The sequence below is a fragment of the Pinus tabuliformis genome, chromosome 1_2, assembly GCF_031772625.1.
Source record: "Pinus tabuliformis cultivar Carrire ecotype Pingquan chromosome 1_2, CPIR1, whole genome shotgun sequence".
NCBI lineage: Eukaryota > Viridiplantae > Streptophyta > Pinopsida > Pinales > Pinaceae > Pinus > Pinus tabuliformis.
This window is the reverse complement of record NC_142298.1, coordinates 1,285,390,297-1,285,402,401: the sequence shown is the minus strand read 5'-3', so window position 1 is coordinate 1,285,402,401 and position 12,105 is coordinate 1,285,390,297.

Below are 12,105 nucleotides of genomic sequence, written 5' to 3'. Positions count from 1 at the left end.
ATGACCCAGATATTCCACCTCTTGTACTCCAAAGAAACATTTGGATCTTTTTGCATATAATTGTTTCTCCTCCAATAGTTGTAGCACCCTGTCAACATGTTCAACATGATCCTTCCAAGACTTGCTGTAGATTAGTATATCATCAAAAAATATTAACACAAATTTTCTAAGGAATGGTTTGAAAATTGAATTCATCAAACCTTGAAATGTTGAAGGTGCATTGGTAAGGCCAAAAGGCATGACCAAAAATTCATAATGGCCCTCATGAGTTCTAAATGCTATTTTCGGAATGTCTTCAGTATTCATTCTAATTTGTTGATATCCTAAACGAAGATCCAACTTGGTGAAGTAAATTGATCCACGCAATTCATCCAATAATTCATCAATGACAGGAATGGGAAACTTATCTTTAATAGTGAGCTTGTTGAGCTCCCTATAATCCGGACACATGCGCCATGATCCGTCCTTCTTGTGCACCAATACTACTGGAGTAGAGAAAGAACTTTGACTCGGTTGAATTATACCAGCCTCTAGAATTTCTGCAACCATACGTTCAATTTCACTCTTTTGGGCATAGGGATATCTGTATGGCCTGATGTTTGGAGGAACACTTCCTGGAATCGGATGAATAGCATGATCATGATCAAGAATAGGTGGGAGACCTTTGGGAGTCTCAAATACCTTGGAACGATTGTCTAAGACTTTTTGGAGATCTGGAGAAATAGATGATTCCAATGTGGAAACATCTAGCGAACATAATTGTGCAATTACACCTCTTTGTTCCTTTTTTAGAAGCTTTGTCATACCGTTAGAGATGATTATCTTTCCTGGTTTCCCTGAAATACCCCTTAATTCAACTTCCTTTCCTTCCACAGAAAATTTCATGAAAAGTTCTTGAAAATTAAAAGCTATTGTACCCAAGGATTGTAGCCATTGGACTCCTGGTACAACATCAGCACCTCCCATTGGAATGGAAAGCATTGGGCTAGTCAATACATATTCTCCCATGGATAGCTTGATATTATGGCACTTTCCCGAGCAATTTATTGTTCCTCCATTTGCAACCATCACTTGACACTCTGGTGCTGGATATAAGAAGCAATTCAATTCTTTTGCTACCTTACAATGAATAAAATTGTGGGTACTTCCTGAATCAATCAACACTATTACCTTTTTCTTCTTGATTTGTCCTTCTATCTTGATGGTTTGAGCAGTGGTAATTCCCGCCAATGCATTACAAGATATGGTTGGATTCATTTCTTCTTTATCAAGGATTTTTTCCTGGAGTATATCCTCTTCTTTTGACCATTCTTTCTCCTTTTCTTCTTCCTCTTCACAATCTATGTAGAATAATTTCTTCTCAGCACACTTATGACCTTTAGTGTATTTGCTATCACAAATGTAACAAAGCCCTTTTGCTCTTTTTTCTTCCAATTGTTGTGGTGTCAACCTTATAGGTAGTGGAAGACTAGGGGCAACAACACTTCCATCTTTATAGTTGTGAGTGGTGTGCTTCCTAGTTGCCATAATTTTGCTTTCCATTTTTCTTGCTAACCTGAATGCCTTCTCTAATGAATCAGGTTCCCAAAGGCGAACGTCATGTTGGATATTATCCTTTAAAGTCCCTATGAACACATCAATCCTATGCTCCTCTAGAATATTTTTTACCCTTATGTTCAATTTTTGGAACTCCTCAATGTGCTCCATTATTGAACCCTTTTGTTTGAGACTTATCAATTGGCTAAAAAAAGTGTTGCTTTTTGTATCCTCATAATGTGCTGTCAATTCTTCCATAAAAATTGCCCAAGTGACAATTTGTTTACGAGAGAAATGCCATTGATACCATACAAACTGATTTGGTTCCAAATATAAAGTTGCAATACGTACCTTTTGTGTATTTTTCACATTATTGAGATCAAAAAATTGCTCCATCTGTAATATCCATGTTGCGGGATCCTTGCCTTCAAACTTCCTCATATTGATTTTTGGAATATGGTGGGTCTTCGATCCAACATTACGGTCTATGGAATCATGATTAACATTTCTTTTGTTCTCATCATGAGTTTCCTTTACTACCCTTTCACCATTAGTGACCATTTCTTGTAGCAACTTATTCATATTTATCTTCAATTCTTCCATGTCTGTCTTCAAATCTATCTTCCTATCATCCATCTTAGCTTCCATGCCATTCATCTTAGCTTCCATGCCCTTTATCTTAGATTCCATGCCATTTATCTTAGCTTATGTTAGCTTTTGTGAGACTGACATTTGTTGCACTTGGTCTTGTAATTTTGATATATCATGTAGCATTTCTTCCTCTTCTTCATGAGTCATGCTACTTCTTTCAGTTTGCTTACTAGGTGTTTTCATTTTCTTTCCTCTGAACATCAGTTACTGATAATAATGCTCTACTATTCCCTTTAAATTCCTTCAAAATATTTTTTCAAACCAAGCTTAAGCAAAAATTAAAAAAAATCTACACACCTTTTTTCACTTTGTAGGAGCTCGATATTGCCTCTGATGTATCTTTGTAATTTTGGTTTATCCAATTTTGAAATTGCAACCTATAGTATCCCTCTGTGTCCTCTTTCCAATGCCACCAGTCTGATCCCAATTGGATTCTCCAAGGAAGAGTTATGTCAAATCTCCCATAGTGACCTGATTATAGACTAGTTCAGTAGAGCAAACTTGTACGACGTGCCACGTGTCCCTGTTTCGACCTTTGGCTCTGGAAAAGATATACAAGAAACTAAAGTCCGTCCTATTTCTGTAGCTTTTTATGAAATTTCAATCCGATGCTCAAAGAGGAAGCTATGACGATTTTCCCCAGGTCACCTTTTTGGAATGTAATTCAAGAGTCTGCAAAAAGACCAACTTCATCAGATCATATCTCCGCAAATATAGCGCAAAAAGCTCTGAGATTTGGACCCGAGATTCAGTGCGATGTCTTCTCAAATGGGTTTTTTTTTAGCTTCTGAAACATCGTAGAAAAAAAAGTTCTAGCGAAAATTCCACGATGAACTGTTTGGAGCAACGAAACCCTAGAATCCAAAGCTTTGATACCAAATGTTATGAAACCAACTCAAGAAAAGATAGAAGAGATAGATTAACGCCTTATAATTCAGCCTCTTCGAGGGGGAAACCTCCTTTACATTACATAAATGAAAAATTCTTGGATGATTCAAATGACAAAACCTTCTTTCTATATATAGGAGTATAAGGAGTCACAATATAACCTAGCCGGCCTAACAATAATAATATAAAGCCACAAAAATAACAATAGAGGGATTCTATGGGGCACAGTAATAACAATATGGGGATAATAGGGGCACAACAATATTAATAAGGGATACAACTACAATAGTAATGGGGTAATCACTAGTATTATAGGGACCCAACATTTGCTGATCCATCGATCATGAAAATGGTTTGTCCTCGGCCTCCGCATGCGCTTCACCAGGTCTCGTCATCCAACTGCCCTTGAAATTTCTCCAGATCATGCCAAGGTTTGACATTTTAAACTACTTTTATGTTTATATTAGTCTTTTGGATTAATCACATTGTTGAGATTGGGTCGACGTTTCGAACCAGCTAATGTGGTTCATCTTCAGGACAAGGTGAGAAATCAATAGATTTGAGGGAATAAATAGCAAGGATGCATCACTACTGAGAGTTAGCTGTTGGAAGTTAGTAGTTGGAAATTAGCCGTTAGGTAATTTGTTAAGTTGTTTAATAATTTAGTTGTTATATAATAAATAAATATTATGTTTCGATATTATAATTTGATAACATAAATTTAGCTAGAAAATATCTGTTGTGTGATAAATAAATATTATATATCGATATTATAGATGGAATAATAATTTTAATATTATATGAAATATTATAATAATATTGTTAGTTAGGGTTTGATCCATAATATTAGAAACTAGCTGTTATGAAGAAATCATAAGTTAAATCGTCTATAAGTAATTGATTAAATAATGTAATTTATTAATAATTTAATATTATTAGTTCTTGTAATAATATTAAATCTATTCAATAATGTGTTGATGGTATTCTTATTATTTTCCAAGGAAAAAAACGGTAACCTTTTATTAAAGAATTAATGAAAAGTTACACTAGCAGATGCAATGAAGCATTCAGTAAGTTGCCGCATGGGCTCGCAGCGTTAGTAAACTAACGTGCACAAAGAATAAGAAAGAGAAAAGAAAAGAGAAAGAAGAAGCCTGATTTCCGGCAGTGAGTAAAAAACTCACGCTTCAGGTTTTTCTCCCTGCCACTCTCCCACAGTGGGCTCGGTCGAAGCAATGACTAACTGTGTTGTTACATTCAGATGCCCTGTTTCTTTGTCTGAATCTGAAGTATCTGAGTGATGATGTCGTTTGATGCCTCCCATGCCTTGATCCACGCTTGTCATCTCTGCCTGATTTTGCTGGGTCTCTGCCTGATTTGAGTGTGACTGTGAATCCTTGTTGGCTGCTATATTTTCCTTCTGGTTCTCTATTTCAGCCTCCTCAATGGTGGTATCATCCTCCTCTGCTTCTGTTTCTTCGTCTTCTGATACTGAGGGGGCTTTCTTTCCCGCGGTTCTCTTCTTCATGACAGAATCTATGTTCTGCCATCCTTTGTGCTTCCTTTGTTGTGGCTTGCTCTTGTTTAGGCTTTTGCATGCATTGAACAGATGACCTGTTTGTTGACATCCCCTGCATCTGAATGTTGTATTCTCATAGTCCAGAGGTTGTTTCCACTGAGTATTGTTGAAATTCAGGATGATGCTTTCCGGTAACCCTTGGCTGAGATCTACCTCGACACATATTCTAGCAAAGGTAAAGATTCCTTTTAAGTGTCTATCTGTATCAATCTTTAACATTTTTCCAAGGGTATTCCCTATAACTGATAAGGTCTTGAAGTGCCAGAAATGTATCGGAAGGTTATGCAACCTTACCCATACCGGCATCCTTGATACCACCATGGTATTTGGATCAAATTCCGGGAACCAAGGGGTAACAAATAATCCCGCACTGCCCCAGAACCATGGTCCTTCAGTGAGTACTTTTTCCCTTTCTTCTTCAACGCGAAAGATTACTATGAAGAAACCCTTCGAGCATAGGTGGATCTGGCAGTTTGTTGTCCAGGCCGTATGAATCCATTGATACAAAGTATCCGTTCTAGGCCAGAAGCCGTTAAATCTACAAATAACGGCTTTTTTTTGTAGATCTGAGAATATGCACTTTACCTCTGGGATATCCAGCGGAATGGAGGGGCTCTCTGGTACTTCATCCACGATATATTGCCCTGGAGGTATATTAACAACTGCATGTTCTTTCCCCTTTGGAGGTTCTTTCCCTTTTGCTGCGTCGCGGTAGGATCCTGTAGGTTTTGATGTAGATCCCTTAGATCCACCTCGCAATCGGTGATTGAGGATAATTGTTGAATCCTTTGCAACCTTGTAATGCTGGAGTGTGTATTGTTCCTGCAAGCATACCCCAGAAAGTATTAGGATTTGGAGTGCCACTGGAATTCCCAATCTGTCCTGGATCTCATTTTTTAGCTCCCAAATGCTCATCCGTTCCCAGATCTGCACGCAAATGTGTCTGCCTTCTGTAGTTTTGATGAAGATTTGTTTCAGATCTGCTGTATCTGCCTTGCTCAAATCCCGTTTTTCAGATTTGTAATCTGGATCTGACGAGGTATCATTTTGTTTCTGCCTATCTCTGTCCAGATCTGGTAGATCCATCCCTAACCTACCATGCGGAGCCCTGATCTGCTCTGCAGAAGGCGGATGAAACTCAAAACCCTGGGGGGCCAGGTCCATATTCCCTACCCATACTTGATCTGAGATCGGCCCTAGATCGGCAGCTCGGATCCATGTTAAAGGCGTCAACAGTGTGGTAGATCGGACCCGCAGTATACCAAGAAGGGACATATGAATACGCAGCCGGATCTGTTTCCCATTAACGCAGACAGAGCAATCTATCCAGGGAACATCGCTCACGTGGGAGGCCGTTTCAACCTCAGACGCAGTGAGGGTCGAAAGATTTTTAACATAAAACCCCGAACAGTGGAGAGGGGTGCCCAGCGGCGCCCTCATGAAAACGCACCGTGCCAAGAAAGGGGTTAAGAGGCCCAATACCTGTTTGTTTTGTTTCGTTCCCTGGTGCACCTTTCCGTCATAATTCCCGGGCCAAGTCCTGTGGCCATCCTTGGACGCTGTGGATGCTGCGTCCCGACTCCAAGCCGTTCCTGCATCAAGCGAAACCGTGGGGGCGGCGGCGGCGACAATCTGTCCTGCTGAAACCCTACGCTTGCATACACCAGCCATCGCTCCGTTTCCGTCAAAGTCTTGATGGTATTCTTATTATTATTATGATTATAGAGATTCATTAGTTTAGAACTATTATTGTAAAATTTTAAATAAATATATTAATTTCTATAATAATAAAATATAATTATTTTAATCTATTATTTTAATATCTATAAGGATAAAAAGACTATAATTGGAATTTGGTAATTTGCTAAATAATGTATTGATGGTATTCATATTAAAATTATTAATTTAGAATTATTATTATAATATTTTGTATTAAGTTATAATTCAAAGAATGGTATTCTTATTATTTTAAATTCAATATATTAATTATTTTGATATTTATAAAATAAAAACTGTATATGGAAGGAGGAAAACTACACTACCAAACAAAGAAAAATAATACTGGATCCAGGGGGATAAAGCTAGAAGGCGAGAAGGGAGACCCAGCACGAACGGAAAGGGGAGAGGAGAGGGAAGGGAAGAAGGGTCAAGAGGAGAAAGCCAGAATCCAACTCTTACTTAATTTCTAGCCATCATCCCTATTTAGGCTTTCAGCATGCCTCTCTATTTCAATTGCTTCTCTGAGTTTCCTGTGATGGAAATGGTCAACTCTAGCAATGACTTTGGATTCTTCAATGTAAAAATGGTGTTTCGATTTCACAGAATGCTCAGCAAGGGCTGATGTATGAGAGCGATTGTGTCTAATGTCCGCTGCATGCTCACTGATTCTCTGTTTAGTAAACCTACCTGTCTCTCCAATGTAGGGGATACCACAGGAGCAGGGAATGAGGTAGACCCCTTTCATGTCTTTAGGGTCAAAAGGGTCTTTAACAGATCTCAAGGAATTTTTAATGGTTTGGAGAGGTTTGAAAGAAGAAGAGACATTCATCTTTTTAAGGATATGGGTAATCCTATCCGTGGTCCCTTGGATATATGGGAGATGAACCTTGGCGATAGGATAAACATGGGCGAGTTTTCTGTGGCACTTTGCTCGCTTTGTGAAAGGCCTTGAGGCACTCGGTCTTGTTGTACCCATTATTTTGAAAAGCTTCAAGAAGATGAGATTTCTCCTGATCAAGGTGGATATCATCAGAGATTCTTAGAGCGCGGGTAGCAAGGGTGCTGAGAACCCTGAATTTCTGAGCATGGAAGTGATGGGAACTGGCATGGAGATACTGTTCCGTGTGGGTCTTCTTTCAAAAAACTTGGTGATAGACGGAACCATCATCTCTCCTAGAAAGGAGAATGTCAAGAAAGGGAAGGCGGCCATTCTCCTCAATTTCCATCGTGAACTTGATGGACTCTGACTGAGAATTAAGGTGGTTAAGAAACATATCAAGTTTCTCACAACTGTGATAAGTTATAATCAATACATTTTAGTTAAATAGCTATGAATGCGCAGACATTGAAGTCTTAATATATTTTTGACATGATGAACCAAATCAAGAAAGAATGTTGCTCTAACGACATGTTTCTTCATGGAGGCCTGTATATGTTATTTTGTTGAACAAAGAAAAGGTTCATGATTTTGGAAAGAAACTATGTGTTATTTTTTAGAACGTTTTAGTGCTTTCATGTATGTGTTACTCAGAATATTAATGCATATCAATGGTGATTCCTTTGTTTCGAGATTACAATATGTATCCTCTCTTTTGTAGTTTCATAAATGTTCATGTTCTTCTCAGATTTCATGTTGTGTAGATGTCATACATGTTTCCTTGTTTATACAGATTCATTTGAGTTAAGAAGTTTATGAAAAATGCCAATATGAGTTTTTGGAAGCTAAATCTTTAAATGTGCTTCGTGAGTCTTTGCATCCATTACTATTACATAGTTGTCATTTCTTTCTAAATCTAGATAAGTGTAGAATACTCGATATCTCGAGCTCTATATGATGGGTTACTTCCATTATTTCTTCTGCTACCACATTCACATTAAAGTAAATGATCTGTAACTCCTTGGGCGATTTTGGCCTCTGTTGATTGATACTTTATATCACTGTGCACCTCATATATATATATATATATATATATATATAACTCATGGATTGTGTCTTTCCTAAGTTGTTTGAACCAACTAAGTTCTATTTGTAAGAAATATTGTAAGTGGTTTCTCAAATCCTTTGAAGAATTATCAAATATGCACTAGATTCATATGTACTAGGCACTGGTCTCTTTGTAATCCAGAGGCTGTCTCTAGAATAAAAAACACATCATATTAGAGATTTCTGGTTTCTTAATTGGTGTGTCTATTTTTTTGTTTCGAGGCATATTGGAATGAAATAATGATATCTATACTTCTCTAAGCCCTTTGAATCACTTCAAATTGATTCTCCAAGAAAAAGTTATGCAAATTCAAAAAATATACACACCTTTTTCCCTTGTTTCTTGGAGCTAGATATTGTAACCATTGTATCTCTGTAATTTCGGCTCTCTGTTAGGCCCTAAAATTATTGTACTTAATGCACCCTTTTATTCATATGATGCCCTACTTATTCCCTTGTTTTACTAGTTTATGGACTCTTTCTACATTTTTTTAATGCAATAGCGAAGATTTGCGCTTGGGTTGTATTTTATATAAGAATAACTTCGTTATATACATTTCCATGATTAATGCTCATTAAAATGATGTTAATGTAGATTGTCTTGTTCTTGCATTGTATAGGGATCACGCACCAAGTATATGTGGACCACTTCATCATTCAAGCTTGCTACAAAAGAAAATGATAGTTGGTGGTATAAACATGTTTGGAATGATCATGGATCCTTTTTGATAGTCAAAGGTGCACTTATCTTTCATGGATCTGTTCCTGCACTAAAGAGAAACATTCCTTGACTAGGGAGCAACCAATTTGGGGCTTTCATACATCGACACATTTTTGGGAAAATCCGTGAAAGGTTTTTGTTCAAAATATTGTTTGAACACTTCCACATTAGTCAAAATGCACCTAGGTCATACAAATGGCTTTTTAGAAATTAATTAATGCTATAGCCCCAAATTTGCACCAATTTTCAAACTTCCAATTTCCTCCTCAATTTGTGTGCAGCTGAAAGCGAATCTTGAAATTTTGGAACACAAGTTTTGTTCCCAGTATAGGAAATTGATTATAATGCGGGCATTTTTCCAAAATTCACCACCGTTTGGGAGATTTGATGGGGTCTTTGAGGCAGATTTTTAGAAAAATTAGGTAAAACCTAGATTTGCAAAAGTAGCCAAATAGTCAACTTCGGGCACGATGTTCGGGGAAATGGAGATGAATAAGAAAATTCCAAGAGAGGTTTTTGTTGAAAAAATGACAAGTTAGGTTTACTCCAAATAAATTTCAAAAATTCGCATTGGTCTAAGAGATAACCAAGTATCTTTGAGGAAGTTTGATAAGAAATGATGTTTTCCAAATTCCAAAATATGTTCAGATTTGCAAAGTTCGTATTAGATTTGTGTTTATTCAATTGGATATTGGCTGAACTAGATCTCCGATTCATGGCACATGTTGGGATTAAATATCCACATTGTTTGCAAAGGATTGGCTTGTCTAAAGCCAATTTTGTAATGTAAAATATATATATAAAAAACAGCGCTATGGCTCCAAGCCTAGATAGAAAACCATTCTTTGTATTCTCATGTTGCTGAGATGAGTGTTGGGGTTTCTAACCCCTTCCTCTAATCAACTAGAGTTGGACTACTGAAGCTTGTGATGTATTAAAGACTGAGGTTTCATTAATAACACACATCAATGCCAAGTTTCCTTTTCATTTTTGTTACATTTTGTTAATGCTTCTCTCTAATATGTAATTTAATATTTATTTAAAGAGGGTGCAAGCTGGTTGGTTTGGGCCCAACCAATCCAGCTTGTCACACCTCTATTAGTTAGTGTTGTGTGGCTTGGAAATTCATAGTAAGATACCATGGTCTATGTTTTATAGTTTAATATTTGATTCATTTGAGACTTTCCAAAATTTTTGTTCCATATGCTATGTTTTCCATTGGAATATATACATTTCATTTTGATTTAATATTGCATTAAGTTTTTTATACACTTGCATACTCTATTTTATTAAATAAACCCTGAAGTGGATTTTGGTCTTTTACATACAAGGCATGCATTGTTAAGTTCTGAATGGTTTTGAATTTAAGGTTATGGAATTATTTGTTATTGTTCCCTTAACTCTCTCGTTGAAAAATTAAGCATATAAATGTAAGGAACATAATCTTTATGTTTGGCCATTGATATTATTTTCTATTTTAAAGAAAACCAAGCCATGAGTAAAACATTTTGAGACTATTTAAATTCCTTATTTAGAATAGAAACAAAGTATGGTTGTGAAGAATTAAATCGTAATGGACTCTTGTGAGTTGGTTTGACTTGTTTTCATTAATTTTCCTAAACTTGACAGAGTGAATATTTTTGTGTTGTGCATACCTCATGATTCATTTAACACATATGGCTTATATGTTTTGAATGCATACCATGTGAAAATAAAGTAGTAAGGAATTTCTTAGCACAAAGAGTGATAATTTGTGTTAGTATAGGAACGAGACATTAGAGTGCAGGAATGAGACAATAAGGAGTTTTCTATCACAAAATTCCTGCAGTGCGGGAACCAAATTGATTAGTATAGGAATGATTTGGTTTTCAATATGATTTTCTTGAATTGGTTGTGGAAGCTTGTGTTTTAAAGATATTTATTTCACTTGCAGTTCTTTTGGTTATGAAAATTACACATTTGACTAACACATCTGGTTTGTTAATTTTTGAACACAAAATGAATGAGTGTGACCAGTGCGACCAGTGCAGGAATTTGAATTACTAGAGAGTCATAATTAAGGTAACGCAAGAATGTTTTTCATGTCTTGTGTGACTCCTTTAAGAACTATTGTGGGATTGATTGGATTGAGACGTGTTATTTTGATGCTTTTTATTATTTATCTAGTTTGAAATCTTAGTTTTCTTGATACGCTAATGAGTGAAGTAGCTAGTTTCTAGATTAACCAAGTTCTTTTTCTTTTAATGAAATTATCAAATCTAGTAGGAATTGAATTAAGAATTTATGCACTATTTTCTAGAACTTAGAAAGTTTTTAATGGTTTTTCAGAATTTGTGTTTATGGTTTCACTTTTAATGAATCTCTTTGACTATAGGATTGGAGTGGGTAATAATTGTTGTTTGTAGAACAAATTATGGTTTTGTTTTGCAGGTTGTTGGAGTCATTCTCTAACATTTCTAGTGTTTCACCTCAAAGTTCACAAACTCTCGGATTGACAATTAAATGTTTGTCCATTAATATATCACATGCTACACCCAACATTTTGGTGCCATTTCTAGGGAGGCGCTTAAGGGATTGACCTTGGTGACCTGTTGCAGTTTGGTTTTCTCTTTACCTAGTTTCTCTCACATTTTATTTTGTTTCTTTCCTATATATGTTTCTTATATTTTTAAGGTTTTCATTTCTTGGGTGTTGTAATAACCCCCAATATATATATACATTACCCCTATGCTAACAAAATACACCAATTGGCTTGGTTAGAACAGGAAAATGGTATTTTGAGGAATATTCCAATGAGGAGTTTTGATGTTGCTAAAGAGATATACAAATAATAGAATGATGAGATTAAGTGAAAAACTTAGTATTTTGCTTGAAATTAAAGAGAATATTATTAAATATTTGATTTCAAAATTAGATGATTTGCAGGAAGAATAGAAGAAGGATGAAGAACCACTGCTAATCTTTTGCGACAACTGTAGAAAGAAACACTTCCTTGTAAAGCGTCCACTTAGTACCCTGAAATTTTAC